Genomic DNA, 13204 nt, shown 5'->3' with positions numbered 1-13204 from the left:
GCCAAATTAGGAACACAATCTTTTCAAGTGGTTCCATTTTGTTTGAAATAATGTGCTTCTGAAGACACTGCATAATTGAAAATATACTTTTATCAAGGGTAATTTTTCCCTTAAACATGCATATGTGCATGTGCGTGTGTGTGTGTGTGTGTGTGTGTATCTTTTCTTGGTGCTTGTCTATTAATGGCTCTTATGTGATTCTACTTTAACAGTCTTTTCTTCATACACTCTCTGGGATTATAGCATGGCATACTGTGGTAGAAGTTTCCTTGGCTCATAACATTGTAGCACATGTGATTTCAAGCACTGATTCATGTTTGTGTTTCTCAGCTCTGGCACTAATGCTGCCACCCAATGAATGTGGTACATTACTGTGGCACTTCTTTGGAGCACAGCTGGCAGTGTGATAAAAATTTTAAAACAGCATAGTCATGGACAAAAAGCAAGAAAGAGAGAAAGAGAAAGAAAGAAGAAAGAAAGAAAGAAAGAAAGAAAGAGAAGAAGGAAGGAAGGAAGGAAAGAAAGAAAAAGAAAGAAAGAAAGAAAGAAAGAAAGAAAGAAAGAAAGAAAGAAAGAAAGAAAAGAAAAGAAAAGAAAGAAAGAAAGAAAGAAAGAAAGAAAGAAAGAAAGAAAGAAAGAAAGAAAGAAAGAAAGAAAGAAAAGTCACACAGACCACTTGCAGGTGAAATATGGGGCATAGCAGCCTGGGTTGCAAGGTCCTAAGCAACAGCAGTGACAATTTGGTTACCGCCTAAATGGCTCCATCGTGTGGCTGTATTGTGTCGTGCAGCCATGCACCTAAGACTGGGTATCTTTAAAATCTCTGCTATTTGGAACGACTTGGATGGAGCTAGAGAGTGTAATGCTAAGTGAAATAGGTCAGTCAGAGAAAGACAAATATCATGATTTCACGCATATGTGGAATCTAAGAAACAAAACAAACAAGCAAAATGGGGGAAAAAAGAGAGAGGCAAACCAAGAAACAGACTCTTAATTATAGAGAACAAACATGGTTATCAGAGGGGGGTGGGGAATGGGAGATACAGGTGATGGGGATTAAGGAGAGCAATTGTGATGAACACTAGGTGATGTATGGAAACAGAATCTCTATATTGTACACTTGAAACTAATATAACACTGTGTGTTAACTAACTGGAATTTAAATAAAAACATTTAAAAAAGAAAGTCCAGAAACATAAAAAAAAAATCACTGCCCCAATAATTTTTTTAATTTAGAAGGGTTCACATTATTTTCAAAAACTGTGCACAAAGTGAGGCCTTATGAATGATTTTTAGCATGCTCTTTCAAATTCACATATTTTATACCTATAGAGAAAAGCACACTGGAGACATGAGCTGAAGTATTTTGAGGAAGATCTGCATAGACAATGTGAGTCAGGAGGGTCCATCTTTCCCCTTTCTGTCTGTACTGGGGTACTTGTGCTCAGAGAAGAAGACCCCTCTTTAGAGAAGGTGACCGATCCAGTTGTATTTACTGGGTATTGACAGGCCAGCCTCCATGCAAAGTACGCAATGCATTTATTTTCTTATTCATTCAATAGTTACATCTTGCACTCTTACCTGTGACAGGAACTCAGATACAGAGGTGAATGAGTGAGAGCTCCTTGCTCCTTTTTAATCAATTGGTCTCACCAGAACTTTATCAGGTAGGTGCTATATTCATCTTGACTTTTCTTCTTGGGAACTGACTTGCCCCATAGCATTACCCTGTTGCTGGTTTGGAGATGTCTCTGCCATCTATGGTCTCGAGCAAAGGCCATATCTTGGGGGATGCATTATGCAAACAGGAAGGGCCCCAGATGTGAGGAATGCTGCCTGGCACGCCAAGAGATCTCCGCACACCCCTACTGTCTGTGCCTTTTCTCCGTACTTGCTCACTCAACAGGAACTTATCAGTTGAGCTCTTGGAGACACATGTATGAACAGCCTACCAGAACTACTGAGTGGGAAACAAGTTGGAAGGGCTCTGAGAGGTGATCCAGCTTGTCCTCCAGCCCTGCACAGTACCCTCTGCAGGTGGCTTCTGGTTCAGCTTGCATGCTGCCAGTGACAGGAGCTGAGCCCTTGTGAAGCAGCTGGTGCAACAAGCCAAGCTTCCCTTTATATTTGAAGAACAACATAGAAGACCTACAAAGAAATGAATGTTCCATTCATGAAACTAAGTAAGACAGTTATCTTTACGAAAAATCCAAAATAACTTAAAATATATACATTGAGAAGCCTCCCAGATCTTCAGAACTATTAAGCTCTGTCACCTAGGACCTATTTTAAAGTTGTATATGACCTAGGTCTGTTTCTGGGCTTTTTGCTCTATTCTATTATCTATCTTTCTGCCAAACCATCCTAATTATTATGGCATAATCAGAAATAAATCCTGATGTCTGGTATAGCAAATCACACCTCTTTATTTTTTGGGAAAGTGTCTTGGTGATTCTGAATAAATCTTGTTGTTTGTTTTAAAATATAGGTTTTTTTTTTTTTTTTTAAATTATATAGCTTTGGCTTGGTGGACAGAGGATGAGACGACACCATTGGAAAGATCCCAGGAGGAGGGAACATAATGCCACAGTAAGGGGGCGGGGTGCAGGGGGTCAGGCAGGAGGCTGAGGGAGAGGCAGCAATTGTGGGCGACAGCCTTTACAGTAGTTTCCACCAGTTTCCCTGGTGAGGCAGGGTCAGCAGATTTAGGATTGGCTAGTTTTGAGTAATTTCAGTGGGCTCTGGGGTATAGGGGCTGCCCCTTGGACATCTGATACCTGGTGCTGAGTTATTAGGGCAGGTGGTAGAGTGTGAAAGCCTATAAAGGAGGTGGTTGGGGGTGGCGGCTCTGGGTTATGTGGTTTGCATATGAAGGGTACATTTGCTTTCCTAGAAGTTGTTTACTATCTCTAGGAGTTAGCTAACCTGAGAGGGACAGTCCTTCCAGGATCAACAAAACTCTAGATGTCAAAGCATCAGCATTTAGAAAATAAAAGACATGATTCATACTATACCCCTTTAAAAATGTATTTTAAAATGTAGTTACAATGAAATTCTGATACACAGTTTTATAAATTTCCTCAAATGCACAGATGGGTGTATCAACTACCTAACCAAGATACACAATTCCATCACTCACCCAAATTCCTTCATGCTGTCCTGCAGCATTCACCCCTGGCAACCACTAATCTACTTTGCCTTTTTCAGAATATCAAACAAATGCAATCATGAAGTAACTAGGTAGCTTTTTGAAGTGGCTTCTTTTAATTAGCATAATGCTTTTAAGATTCATCTAAGTCATTGCATCAGTAATCTATTCCTTTTTGTTGAGATAGAATTCACATAATGAAATTCACAATTTTAGCCACTTTAAAGTATGCTATTCAGTGGGACTTAGTACTTTATAATGTGCAACCATCACCACCATCTAGTTGCATAACATTTTCATCTCCTCAAAAGGAGATGCTTTATTTATAAAGCAGCCATCCCGACTTCACCGCTTCTCATCCCCTGGCAGCTGTTAGTGTCTGTAATTTGCTTATTCTAGATATAGATAAGACCTTGCAATATATGGCCTTTTGTGTCTGGCTTCTCTCACTTTGCATAGTTTTAAGGTTCATCTATGTTGTAGTCTATATCAGCACTTAATTTTTTTTTGTGACTGAATAATATTTCATTGTATGGATAGACTGCATATTGCTTATACATTTATCCACTGATGGACATTTAGGGTGTGTCCACTTTTTGGGTACTATGGATAGCGCTACTATGAACTTGTGTGTACAGGTATGTGTTTTGAGTACCTGTTTTCAATTCTTTTGGGCATGTGCTTAGGAGCAGAATTGCTAGGTCCTGTGGTAATTCTAAGTTAATTTGTTAAGGAACCATCAAATGGTTTCCTATTGTAGCTGCACCATTTTGCATTCCTATCTGCAATGTATGAGGGTGACAGTTTTCCATGTGTTGGCCAACACTTGATATTTATTTTGTTGATTATGGTCATCCTAGTGGGTGTTAAGTGGTATCTCAATGTGGTTTTGATTTGCATTTCCCAAATAACTAATCACATTGAACATCTTTTCATGTCCTTATTGGTCATTTATATATCTTCTTTGGAAAAATGTCTATTTCAAGCACCTAGTCCATTTCTTAAATTGAGTAGTTTGTCTTTTTGACTCATAGGAGTTCTTTATATATCTTGGATACTAGAACCTTATCAGATGTATGATTTGCAAATATTTTCTCCCATTCTCTGTTAAGTTCTTCTTTTTTTTTTTTTTTTTTTTCGGTCTCTTGATAGTGTACTTTAAAACACAAAAATTTTAAATTTTGATGAAGTCAAGTTCATTTTTAATTTGTCACATATGCTTAAGATGTTGTATCTAAGAAACCCTAGTTAAATCCAAAGTCCTCGGGGCACCTGGATGGCTCAGTGGCTGAGCATCTGTCTTTGGCTCAGGTCGTGATCCTGGGATTCTAGGATTGAGTCCTGCATCGAGCTCCCCTCAGGAGTCTGCTTCTCCCTCTGCCTGTGTCTCTGCCTCTTTCTCTGTGTCTCTCATGAATAAATAAAAAAATCTTTGAAAAAACAAAACAAAACAACAACAAAAAACAATGTCATAAAGATTTACTCCTATCTTTTATTCTATGAGCTTTATAGTTTTAACTCCTACATTTAGATCTTTGATCCATTTTGAGTTAATTTTTATTTATGGTGTCAGATAGGGATCTAATTTAATTCTTTTACATATTTGCTATCCAGTTGTCTCAGTACCATTGTTGAAGAGACTATTTTTTCCCCACTGAATTGTGTTGGCCACCCAGGTTGAAAATCAACTGCCTATAGATATATGAATTTATTTCTGACCTCTCAATTCTATTTCATTTATCTCTACATCTATCCTTACGCCAGCATCACAGTGTCTTGATCATTGTTGTTTTGTAGTAAGATTTGATATCAGGAAGTGTGTCTCCCAACTTTGTTTTTCAGACTATTTGGCTATTTAAGTTCTCTGGCAATTACATATGGACTTAGAATTGGTTTTTCCATTTCTTAAAACAACAACAAAAACAAACTGCCTCGGGATTTTGATAGTGATTCTATAGACTGTAGATTTCTTTGGGGAGTATTGAAATATTAGCAGTATTGTCTTCCAATTCATTAATAAAGGTCTTCCAATTCATGAACATGAGGTGGCTTTTTATTTACTTAGGTCTTTAAATTCTTCAGCATGTTTTTTAGTTTTCAGTGTATATTCTTACACTACTTGAATATTTTCCTACGTACTTTTTTTTGGATGCTGTTATAAATTGAATTGTTTTCTAAATTTCCTTTTTTGGATTTTTTTTGTTTCCTTTTTTGGATTGTTTATTGCAAGTATATGGAAACACAACTGATTTTTATGTATTACCTTGTACTTGCAATTTTGCTGAATTCATTTATTGGCTCCAATAGCATTTTTTTGTGTATTTTTATGGATTCTCTAGTAGTTTTAGTTTTTTTAAAAAGATTTTATTTATGTATTCATGAGAGACACAGAGAGAGGGCAGTAGAGACACAGGCAGAGGTTAGAAGTAGGCTCCATGCAGGAAGCCGGACGTGGGACTTGATCCCAGGACTCCAGAATCATGCCCTGGGCCAAAGGCAGGCACTAAACTGCTGAGCCACCCAGGGATCCCCTAGTTTTTGTAAGAGGGTCATATCACCTTCAAATAGAGATAATTTTAATTCTTTTTTTTCTAGCTTAAATGCTTTTACTTGTTTTTCTGGTCTAATAATTTCCAGTACTATGTTGAATAAGCAGTGGCAAAATGGGTCTGCTTATCATATTTTTGATCCTAGGGGGCAAAGCTTTTAGCTTTTCATCATTGAGTACTATGTTAGCTGTGGGCCTTTTGTGGATGCCTTTTATCATCATGGGGAAGTCCCTCTTCTATTCCTAGTTTATTGCATGTTTTTATCATGAAAATTTCTTAGATTTTGTCTAACGCTTTTCCTTCATCAATTGAGATGATTATAGTTTTTCTTCCATTCTATCAGTGTGGTACACATTGATTTTTGGTACCCTTGCTTTCCTTCCTAGGATAAAACCCACCTGGTCACGGTGCACAATCCTTGTAATATGCTTCTGGATATAGTTCAAAGATATTTTGTGGAGGATTTGTATCTATGTTTACAAGGGATACTGCTCTGTAGTTTTCCTGTAGTGTTTTTATCTGGTTTTGTTATCAGAATAATACTGACTTCATAGAATGAATTAGGAATGTTCCCTCTTCTTCTATTTTTGGGAAGAGTTTGAGAAGAATTTTGTTTTAAGTCCTCTATAAATGTTTGGTAGCATTCACTATTGAAAACATCTGATCTTGGACTTTTTTGTTAGGAAGTTTTGATCACTGATCCAAACTGTTTACTTGTTATAGGTCTGTTTAACTTTTTAATTTCTTCTTGAGTCAATATAAGTAGTATTTCATCTACATATTGAATTGTTGGCATACATTTTTTCATAGTATTATGTTATAATCCTTTTTATTTGTGTGAAGTTGTTTGTAATATCTCTACTTTTATTTCTTTTTTTTTTCTTTTTTTTTTTCTCTACTTTTATTTCTGATTGTAGTCATTGGAGTCTTTTTTCTTGATTATGTAGCTAAAGGTTTGTCAATAGTGTTGATCTTTTTGATCTTTTAAAAACCAACTTTCTTTTTTTTCTTTTCTTTTTTTTAATAAATTTATTTATTTTTTTAAATTTTTATTTATTTATGATAGTCACACACAGAGAGAGAGAGAGAGAGGCAGAGACATAGGTAGAAGGAGAAGCAGGCTCCATGCACCGGGAGCCCGACGTGGGATTCGATCCCGGGTCTCCAGGATCGCGCCCTGGGCCAAAGGCAGGCGCCAAACCGCTGCGCCACCCAGGGATCCCAATAAATTTATTTTTTATTGGTGTTCAACTTACCAACATACAGAATAACACCCAGTGCTCATCTCGTCAAGTGCCCCCCTCATGCCCGTCACCCATTCACCGCCACCCCCCACCCTCCTCCCCTTCCACCACCCCTAGTTCGATTCCCAGAGTTAGGAGTCTTTATGTTCTGTCTCCCTTTCTGATATTTTCCACACATTTCTTCTCCCTTCCCTTATATTCCCTTTCACTATTATTTATATTCCCTAAATGAATGAGAACATATAATGTTTGTCCTTCTCCGATTGACTTACTTCTCTCAACATAATACCTTCCAGTTCCATCCACGTTGAAGCAAATGGTGGGTATTTGTCGTTTCTAATGGCTGAGGAATATTCCACTGTATACATAAACCACATCTTCTTTATCCATTCATCTTTCGATGGACACCGAGGCTCCTTCCACAGCTTGGCTATTGTGGACATTGCTGCTATAAACATTGGGGTGTGGGTGTCCCAGCGTTTCATTGCATCTGTATCTTTGGGGTAAATCCCCATAAGTGCAATTGCTGGGTCGTAGGGCAGGTCTATTTTTAACTCTTTGAGGAACCTCCACACAGTTTTCCAGAGTGGCTGCACCAGTTCACATTCCCACCAACAGTGCATGAGGGTTCCCTTTTCTCTGCATCCTCTCCAACATTTGTGGTTTCCTGCCTTGTTAATTTTCCCCATTCTCACTGGTGTGAGGTGGGATCTCATTGTGGTTTTGATTTGTATTTCCCTGATGGCAAGTGATGCAGAGCATTTTCTCAAGTGCTTGTTGGCCATGTCTATGTCTTCCTCTGTGAGATTTCTCTTCATGTCTTTTGCCCATTTCATGATTGGATTGTTTGTTTCTTTGCTGTTGAGTTTAAGAAGTTCTTTATAGATCTTGGAAACTAGCCCTTTATCTGATACATCATTTGCAAATATCTTCTCCCATTCTGTAGGTTGTCTTTGAGTTTTGTTGACTGTGTCCTTTACTGTGCAGAAGCTTGTTATCTTGATGAAGTCCCAATAGTTCATTTTTGCTTTTGTTTCTTTTGCCTTCGTGGATGTATCTTGCAAGAAGTTACTGTGGCTGAGTTCAAAAAGGGTGTTGCCTGTGTTCTCCTCTAGGATTTTGATGGAATCTTGTCTCACATTTAGATCTTTCATCCATTTTGAGTTTATCTTTGTGTCTGGTACAAGAGAGTGGTCTTGCTTCATTCTTCTGCATGTGGATGTCCAATTTTCCCAGCACCATTTATTGAAGAGACTGTCTTTCTTCCAATGGATAGTCTTTCCTCCTTTATCGAATATTAGTTGACCATAAAGTTCAGGGTCCACTTCTGGGTTCTCTATTCTGTTCCATTGATCTATGTGTCTGTTTTTGTGCCAGTACCACACTGTCTTGATGACCACAGCTTTGTAGTACAACCTGAAATCTGGCATTGTGATGCCCCCAGCTATGGTTTTCTTTTTTAAAATTGCCCTGGTTATTCGGGGTCTTTTCTGATTCCACACAAATCTTAAGATAATTTGTTCTAACTCTCTGAAGAAAGTCCATGGTATTTTGATAGGGATTGCATTAAACGTGTAAATTGCCCTGGGTAACATTGACATTTTCACAATATTAATTCTGCCAATCCATGAGCATGGAATATTTTTCCATCTCTTTGTGTCTTCCTCAATTTCTTTCAGAAGTGTTCTATAGTTTTTAGGGTATAGATCCTTTACCTCCTTGGTTAGGTTTATTCCTAGGTATCTTATGCTTTTGGGTGCAATTGTAAATGGGATTGACTCCTTAGTTACTCTTTCTTCAGTCTCATTGTTAGTGTATAGAAATGCCATTGATTTCTGGGCATTGATTTTGTATCCTGCCACGCCGCCAAATTGCTGGATGAGTTCTAGCAATCTTGGGGTGGAGGCTTTTGGGTTTTCTATGTAGAGTATCATGTCATCGGCGAAGAGGGAGAGTTTGACTTCTTCTTTGCCAAATTGAATGCCTTTAATGTCTTTTTGTTGTCTGATTGCTGAGGCTAGGACTTCCAGTACTATGTTGAATAGCAGTGGTGAGAGTGGACATCCCTGTCTTGTTCCTGATCTTACGGGAAAGGCTCCCAGTGCTTCCTCATTGAGAATGATATTTGCTGTGGGCTTTTCGGAGATGGCTTTTAAGATGTCGAGGAAAGTTCCCTCTATCCCTACACTCTGAAGAGTTTTGATCAGGAATGGATCCTATATTTTGTCAAATGCTTTCTCTGCATCCAATGAGAGGATCATATGGTTCTTGGTGTTTCTCTTGCTGATATGATGAATCACATTGATTGTTTTACGAGTGTTGAACCAGCCTTGTGTCCCGGAGAGAAATCCTACTTGGTCATGGTGAATAATTTTCTTAATGTATTGTTGGATCCTATTGGCTAGTATCTTGTTGAGAATTTTTGCATCCATGTTCATCAGGGATATTGGTCTGTAATTCTCCTTTTTCGTGGGGTCTTTGTCTGCTTTTGTTTTTTTTTTTTTTTTTTGCTTTTGGAATTAAGGTGATGCTGGCCTCATAGATCGAGTTTGGAAGTACTCCATCTCTTTCTATCTTTCCAAACAGCTTTAGGAGAATAGGTATGGTTTCTTCTTTAAACGTTTGATAGAATTCCCCTGGGAAGCCATCTGGCCCTGGACTTTTGTGTCTTGGGAGGATTTTGATGACCGCTTCAATTTCCTCCCTGGTCATTGGCCTGTTCAGGTTTTCTATTTCTTCCTGTTTCGGTTTTGGTAGTTTCTGGCTTTCCAGGAATACGTCCATTTCTCTAGATTGCCTAATTTACTGGCGTATAGCTGTTCATAATATGTTTTAAAATTGGGATCCCTGAGTGGCGCAGTGGTTTAGCGCCTGCCTTTGGCCCAGGGCGCGATCCTGGATATCCGGGATCGAATCCCACGTCGGGCTCCCGGTGCATGGAGCCTGCTTCTCCCTCTGCCTGTGTCTCTGCCTCTCTCTCATTCTCTCTCTCTCTCTCTCGCTCTCTGTGTGACTATCATAAATAAATAAAAATTAAAAAAAGATTTTAAAATCGTTTGTATTTCCTTGGTGTTGGTAGTGATCTCTCCTTTCTCATTCATGATTTTATTAATTTGAGTCTCCTCGCTCTTCTTTTTCATAAGGCTGGCTAATGGTTTATCTATTTTATTAATTCTTTCAAAGAACCAACTCCTGGTTCTGTTGATCTGTTCCACAGTTCTTCTGGTCTCGATTTCGTTGAGTTCTGCTCGAATCTTAATTAACTCTCTTCTTCTGCTGGGTGTAGGATCTATCTGCTGTTTTTTCTCTAGCCTCTTTATGTGTAAGGTTAGCTTTTGTATTTGAGTTCTTTCCAGTTTTTGAATGGATGCTTGTATTGCGATGTATTTCCCCCTTAGGACTGCTTTTGCTGCCTCCCAAAGATTTTGAACGGTTGTATCTTCATTCTCATTATTTTCCATGAATCTTTTTAATTCTTCCCTAATTTCCTGGTTGACCCTTTCATCTTTTAGCAGGATGGTCCTTAACCTCCACGTGTTTGAGGTCCTTCCAAACTTCTTGTTGTGATTTAGTTCTAATTTCAAGGCATTATGGTCTGAGAATATGCAGGGGACGATCCCAATCTTTTGGTATCGGTTCAGACCTGATTTGTGACCCAGTATGTGGTCTATTCTGGAGAAAGTTCCATGTGCACTTGAGAAGAATGTGTATTCAGTTGAGTTTGGATGTAAAGTTCTGTAGACATCTGTGAAATCCATCTGGTCCAGTGTATCATTTGAAGCTCTCGTTTCTTTGGAGATGTTGTGCTTAGAAGACCTATCGATTGTAGAAAGAGCTAGATTGAAGACACCAAGTATAAGTGTCTAAGTATTATCTAAGTATTTCTTCACTTTGGTCATTAATTGATTTAAATATTTGGGAGCTCCCACATTCGGGGCATATATATTGAGGATTGTTAAGTCCTCTTGTTGGATAGATCCTTGAAGTATGAGATAGTGTCCCTCTTCATCTCTCACTACAGTCTTCGGGGTAAATTTTAGTTTATCTGATATGAGGATGGCTACCCCTGCTTTCTTTTGAGGACCATTTTAATGGTAAATAGTTCTCCAACCTTTCTTTTTCAGGCTGTAGGTGTCCTTCTGTCTAAAATGAGTCTCTTGTAGATAGCAAATAGATGGGTCCTGCTTTTTTATCCAGTCTGAAACCCTGCGCCTTTTGATGGGGTCATTAAGCCCGTTCACGTTCAGAGTTACTATTGACAGATATGAGTTTAGTGTCATCATGATATCTATTCAGTCCTTGTTTTTGTGGATTGTTGCACTGAACTTCTTCTTAAAGGGGAATTTTAAGAGTCTCCCTTAAAATTTCTTGCAGAGCTGGTTTGGAGGTCACATATTCTTTCAGTTGCTGCCTGTCTTGGAAGCTCTTTATCTCTCCTTCCATTGTGAATGAGAGCCTTGCTGGATAAAGTATTCTTGGTTGCATGTTCTTCTCATTTAGGACCCTGAATATATCCTGCCTGCCCTTTCTGGCCTGCCAGGTCTCTGTGGAGAGGTCTGCTGTTACCCTAATACTCCTCCCCATAAAAGTTAGGGATTTCTTGTCTCTTGCTGCTTTAAGGATCTTCTCTTTATCTTTGGAATTTGCAAGCTTCACTATTAAATGTCGAGGTGTTGAACGGTTTTTATTGATTTTAGGGGGGGGATCTATTTCCTGGATCTGAATGCTTGTTTCCCTTCCCAGATTAGGAAAGTTTTCAGCTATGATTTGTTCAAATACATATTCTGGCCCTCTGTCCCTTTCGGCGCCCTCGGGAACCCCAATTAAACATAGGTTTTTCTTCCTCAGGCTGTCGTTTATTTCCCTTAATCTATCCTCATGGTCTTTTACTTGTTTGTCTCTTTTTCCCTCAGTTTCCCTCTTTGCCATCAACTTGTCTTCTATGTCACTCACTCGTTCTTCCAGCTTGTTAATACTCGTGGTTAGGACTTCTAGTTTGGATTGCATCTCATTCAATTGATTTCTAATTTCTGCCTGATTGGATCTAAATTCTGCAGTCATGAAGTCTCTTGAGACCTTTATGCCTTTTTTTTAGAGCCACCAGTAGCTGTATAATAGTGCTTCTGAATTGGCTTTCTGACATTGAATTGTAATCCAGATTTTGTAACTCTGTGGGAGAGAGGACTGTTTCTGATTCTTTCTTTTGAGGTGAGGTTTTCCTTCTAGTCATTTTGCTCAGTGCAGAGTGGCCAAAAACAAGTTGTATTGGGAAAAGGAGTAAAAGAGAGGAGAGAAAGAAGGAAAGAAAAGAGAAAAAGAAAAAAGAAGAAAGGAAGAAAAAAAGGAAAAAAGAAGAAAAAGAGAAAGAAAAAGAAAGAAAGGGAAAAAAGGGGGGTGGGAGAAGCAAACAAATCAAAAAGCAAAAAAAAAAAAAACAAAACGGGGGAGTATCTTCTGTTTCTGTATACTTTTTTTTTTTTTTTAATTTATGATAGTCACACAGAGAGAGAGAGAGAGGCAGAGACACAGGCAGGGGGAGAAGCAGGCTCTATGCACGGGGAGCCCGATGTGGGATTTGATCCCAGGTCTCCAGGATCGCGCCCTGGGCCAAAGGCAGGCGTTAAATCGCTGCGCCACCCAGGAATCCCCTGTTTCTGTACACTTTAAGTCCCTTGACTTCCCCTGGAACTTGTCCTTCTAGTTGGTCTTCTGGTGGAGGGGCCTGCTGTGCTGATTTTCAGGTGTTAGCACTTGGGGGAGCCGCTCTGCCCCTGCCTGGTGCAGGGCTCAGTGGGGGTTGTTTACCCCATGAGGCCGCAGGAGGAACAACTCCAGTTGCGGGGCCAGCTCTGCAGCCCTGGAGTCAGCCCCGCAGTAGCTCCGGAGCTCTGGGTCTGCAGGGCCTGGAGGCTCCGGGGCGGGGCCACTGATCTGCTCAGCTCGCGGCAGGAGTGTCCTCGCTGTCCTGGGCCCTCCCGGCCTCTGCCTGTCCCGGGGGAGGCCGGATCCTGGGCTGTGTCCCGGCGCCCTGAGCTCCGGGGCCTGCGCCGTTGGATTCGCGCTCCCGTCCCGCAGCCCCCTCCGCGGAGCCGCCGCCCGAGCCCCCCGAGCTGCTCCCTCCCCGCAGCCCCCTCCGCGGAGCCTCTTCCTCTGCCCGAGCCCCCCGAGCTGCTCCCGCCCCGCAGCCCCCTCCGCGGAGCCGCCCCCGAGCCCCCCGAGCTGCTCCGGGTCCCGCCGTGCACGCTGCAGCCCTTAGGGAGCTC

This window comes from Canis lupus, chromosome 10 (assembly GCF_048164855.1).
Source record: "Canis lupus baileyi chromosome 10, mCanLup2.hap1, whole genome shotgun sequence".
In the NCBI taxonomy this organism is placed as follows: Eukaryota; Metazoa; Chordata; class Mammalia; order Carnivora; family Canidae; genus Canis; species Canis lupus.
This window is presented reverse-complemented; position numbering follows the sequence as displayed.